This window comes from Schistocerca gregaria, unplaced genomic scaffold (assembly GCF_023897955.1).
Source record: "Schistocerca gregaria isolate iqSchGreg1 unplaced genomic scaffold, iqSchGreg1.2 ptg000594l, whole genome shotgun sequence".
NCBI classification, from domain to species: domain Eukaryota; kingdom Metazoa; phylum Arthropoda; class Insecta; order Orthoptera; family Acrididae; genus Schistocerca; species Schistocerca gregaria.
In genome coordinates, this window is record NW_026061983.1 from 100,001 (window position 1) to 105,000 (window position 5,000).

General features: G+C 53.7%; 1 non-coding gene across 1 annotated transcript in view; it reads left to right on the forward strand.

The window, feature by feature from the left end:
* The first annotated feature begins 3,366 nt into the window (after positions 1-3,366).
* LOC126316643 (small subunit ribosomal RNA) overlaps positions 3,367-5,000 on the forward strand; it is a 1,893-nt gene continuing 259 nt past the window's right edge. The window contains exon 1 of the ribosomal RNA XR_007556237.1: positions 3,367-5,000. This exon is cut by the window's right edge and continues 259 nt beyond it. This is a non-coding gene — a ribosomal RNA (small subunit ribosomal RNA).

A 5,000-nucleotide genomic window follows, 5' to 3' on the forward strand; every position in this document is an offset into this window, starting at 1 on the left:
AAAATACCCTTTGGCCACACCCCTTATAAAGGCATCGAACCAACCCACCACCTGACACCAGCCAAACGTACATCCTGATTTGACACATCTCTGGCAACCTAACCCACGTTGGCCCTTAACCTAACCCACGTTGGCCCTTAACCTAACCCACGTTGGCCCTTAACCTAACCCACGTTGGCCCTTAACCTAACCCACGTTGGCCCTTAACCTAACCCACGTTGGCCCTTAACCTAACCCACGTTGGCCCTTAACCTAACCCACGTTGGCCCTTAACCTAACCCACGTTGGCCCTTAACCTAACCCACGTTGGCCCTTAACCTAACCCACGTTGGCCCTTAACCTAACCCACGTTGGCCCCTAACCTAACCCACGTTGGCCCCTAACCTAACCCACGTTGGCCCCTAACCTAACCCACGTTGGCCCCTAACCTAACCCACGTTGGCCCCTAACCTAACCCACGTTGGCCCCTAACCTAACCCACGTTGGCCCCTAACCTAACCCACGTTGGCCCCTAACCTAACCCACGTTGGCCCCTAACCTAACCCACGTTGGCCCCTAACCTAACCCACGTTGGCCCCTAACCTAACCCACGTTGGCCCCTAACCTAACCCACGTTGGCCCCTAACCTAACCCACGTTGGCCCCTAACCTAACCCACGTTGGCCCCTAACCTAACCCACGTTGGCCCCTAACCTAACCCACGTTGGCCCCTAACCTAACCCACGCTGCACCTTAACCTAAGTTACGCTGCACCTTAACCTAAGTTACGCTGCACCTTAACCTAAGTTATGCTGCACCTTAACCTAAGTTACGCTGCACCTTAACCTAAGTTACGCTGCACCTTAACCTAAGTTACGCTGCACCTTAACCTAAGTTACGCTGCACCTTAACCTAAGTTACGCTGCACCTTAACCTAAGTTACGCTGCACCTTAACCTAACTTACACTGCACCTTAACCTAAGTTACACTGCACCTTAACCTAACTTACACTGCACCTTAACCTAAGTTACACTGCACCTTAACCTAAGTTACACTGCACCTTAACCTAACTTACACTGCACCTTAACCTAAGTTACACTGCACCTTAACCTAAGTTACACTGCACCTTAACCTAAGTTACACTGCACCTTAACCTAAGTTACACTGCACCTTAACCTAAGTTACACTGCACCTTAACCTAAGTTACACTGCACCTTAACCTAAGTTACACTGCACCTTAACCTAAGTTACACTGCACCTTAACCTAAGTTACACTGCACCTTAACCTAACTTACACTGCACCTTAACCTAACTTACACTGCACCTTAACCTAACTTACACTGCACCTTAACCTAACTTACACTGCACCTTAACCTAACTTACACTGCACCTTAACCTAACTTACACTGCACCTTAACCTAACTTACACTGCACCTTAACCTAACTTACACTGCACCTTAACCTAACTTACACTGCACCTTAACCTAACTTACACTGCACCTTAACCTAACTTACACTGCACCTTAACCTAACTTACACTGCACCTTAACTGTCACATGTAACGTCACAGGAATGTAGCTTTGCCTAACAGCAACCCTCTGAACATAGTTCACTGCTTGGATCCTCTGGTGTCATGTGTATTTCTTGATGCCATGGTGCGTACCCTCACATAAAGGTCTTTCGAGTGTTGCGTACTTTCTACACAGTCCCGCTAACCACTGGAAGGGTGTACCGCTACAGAACGAATATCGCCCTCCCCTCCTGCCCTTCCAAGCTGGTCGGTCAGGCGTTTGTTTGTGAAATGAGCCTTGCAGCTGTTCAGTTGCATTCGGTTGTCGATGCAGTCAGTGTACGTTGTGGTACGGCCTGTGTGGACTGTCCGCTGATGTACGCGTAACCCACACTGATCATCCGTCGTTACGTACTGAGTGACATAATGTGGCACATGCTTGACCGTACACCGGCTGCGCCCTACAATGGCGAATCATAAGGGCCATATGTTGTGCACGATGCTACTTGTCTCGTCTCCCCATTACAGCGAGATTGCACTGTTGTACGCCGTACAGACATGTGGTAAGTAGGTACGGACGAAAGTATTGCATGTTGGCCCCCCCCCCCCCCTCCTCCCTCTGCCGGGAATCAGCGTGAGCCGTCTGTTGATGTAGCGACGAGGGTTTTCCTATTTAATCGTATTGCCCCACACAACATGATAGCACGGTGGACCGCGTTCCACATCTGCGACATGCTACAGAGGCCGGTTGACAGTCGACCGCGCAAGGGACATTGCACACGTGCGCGGACCATCTTCCACGTGTTCTCTCGTGTACATGCCGCAGTGTGTATGTGGGCTGATGTAGCGTGTCGTGACACATAACATGCAGGCATGCCAGAATCGTAGATTTCGCAAATGTAGATTGACGTATACGTTTGCTGCCAAAGATCCGCAAATGAACTGGAAATCAGTTGTTGAGCGGTTGTTCGCGCTGCAGGTGCATCGGTGATAGCGACGATCGGTACATCTGTGAACCGGTTGTTTCGGCGGTACCCGCCATGCCCCCGAACCTGAGTTGGCCATGTGGGTATGAAGCGATACGAGGCTGTGGCTTGGCGGGACAGTCCCCGGCCGGTGAGGGGGGGCCGCCCGGCGTGCTGGCCGCGCGCTGCGTGAGCGCACGCACTACAGCCGGCTGGTGGGGGGCGCCCAGTGGCAGGAGCGCCGGCCGACGGGCCCGGCTGGCGTCCCAGCTATGCGCCGGCGCACCCTGCGCGCGGCGCCAGGCGGCCAAAGTGGGTTCTGCCGAGCCCGGTGCGAAGCGCGGTGGACATCTGCAGTGTGCTGGTCCGATTGCGGACTGTGTGCGTTGAGGATGCGCCGCCGCCCGGCACTCGGCGTCGCGACGCCGTCTGCTGCTCGGTCGCCCCCAGCGGTTCTCGCAGGTGGTTTGTATCGCAGCTCTGCGGACGTGTTGGCGCGTGCGCTGTGCTGGGAGAGTTCGCTTCTGCACCCAAGTGGGGCTTTGCCCTTCTGTGGCGCTGGCGTTGGAGCTGCCGGTCACCGTAGGTGGCGCGTGTTGTTTCCCGCCGGCAATGCCACGACAGCACGCTCCCGGGCCTCTGTCGGCAGCGGCAAGCTCAGTTGGGAGCACGGGTGTTCGCACTGAAAGCGTCTACTCGCCTATCTCCGGGCGATTGCGCCTCTCTCGAACCCGACCAAGTACTTAGGACGGCGCTGCGCGCCGCCGGGACCTGAGAGGGTTTCGAGGTGTATCGTGCAGGGGAGCTCAGCCTCCTCCTGTTTGCAGAATAATTGAGCGGACGCTTGCGTGTTCGCGCGGGCCCTCGGGACACACTCCCGGGCGGCCGGCTGCTCAGCTCTCGTTGACGCAGCTCCCTGGTTGATCCTGCCAGTAGTCATATGCTTGTCTCAAAGATTAAGCCATGCATGTCTCAGTACAAGCCGCATTAAGGTGAAACCGCGAATGGCTCATTAAATCAGTTATGGTTCCTTAGATCGTACCCACGTTACTTGGATAACTGTGGTAATTCTAGAGCTAATACATGCAAACAGAGTCCCGACCAGAGATGGAAGGGACGCTTTTATTAGATCAAAACCAATCGGATTGGCTCGTCTGGTCCGTTTGCCTTGGTGACTCTGAATAACTTTGGGCTGATCGCACGGTCCTCGTACCGGCGACGCATCTTTCAAATGTCTGCCTTATCAACTGTCGATGGTAGGTTCTGCGCCTACCATGGTTGTAACGGGTAACGGGGAATCAGGGTTCGATTCCGGAGAGGGAGCCTGAGAAACGGCTACCACATCCAAGGAAGGCAGCAGGCGCGCAAATTACCCACTCCCGGCACGGGGAGGTAGTGACGAAAAATAACGATACGGGACTCATCCGAGGCCCCGTAATCGGAATGAGTACACTTTAAATCCTTTAACGAGTATCTATTGGAGGGCAAGTCTGGTGCCAGCAGCCGCGGTAATTCCAGCTCCAATAGCGTATATTAAAGTTGTTGCGGTTAAAAAGCTCGTAGTTGGATTTGTGTCCCACGCTGTTGGTTCACCGCCCGTCGGTGTTTAACTGGCATGTATCGTGGGACGTCCTGCCGGTGGGGCGAGCCGAAGGCGTGCTTGCGCGTCCCGAGGCGGACCCCGTTGAAATCCTACCAGGGTGCTCTTAGTTGAGTGTCTCGGTGGGCCGGCACGTTTACTTTGAACAAATTAGAGTGCTTAAAGCAGGCAAGCCCGCCTGAATACTGTGTGCATGGAATAATGGAATAGGACCTCGGTTCTATTTTGTTGGTTTTCGGAACCCGAGGTAATGATTAATAGGGACAGGCGGGGGCATTCGTATTGCGACGTTAGAGGTGAAATTCTTGGATCGTCGCAAGACGAACAGAAGCGAAAGCATTTGCCAAGTATGTTTTCATTAATCAAGAACGAAAGTTAGAGGTTCGAAGGCGATCAGATACCGCCCTAGTTCTAACCATAAACGATGCCAGCCAGCGATCCGCCGCAGTTCCTCCGATGACTCGGCGGGCAGCCTCCGGGAAACCAAAGCTTTTGGGTTCCGGGGGAAGTATGGTTGCAAAGCTGAAACTTAAAGGAATTGACGGAAGGGCACCACCAGGAGTGGAGCCTGCGGCTTAATTTGACTCAACACGGGAAACCTCACCAGGCCCGGACACCGGAAGGATTGACAGATTGATAGCTCTTTCTTGATTCGGTGGGTGGTGGTGCATGGCCGTTCTTAGTTGGTGGAGCGATTTGTCTGGTTAATTCCGATAACGAACGAGACTCTAGCCTGCTAACTAGTCGCGTGACATCCTTCGTGCTGTCAGCGATTACTTTTCTTCTTAGAGGGACAGGCGGCTTCTAGCCGCACGAGATTGAGCAATAACAGGTCTGTGATGCCCTTAGATGTTCTGGGCCGCACGCGCGCTACACTGAAGGAATCAGCGTGTCTTCCTAGGCCGAAAGGTCGGGGTAACCCGCTGAACCTCCTTCGTGCTAGGGAT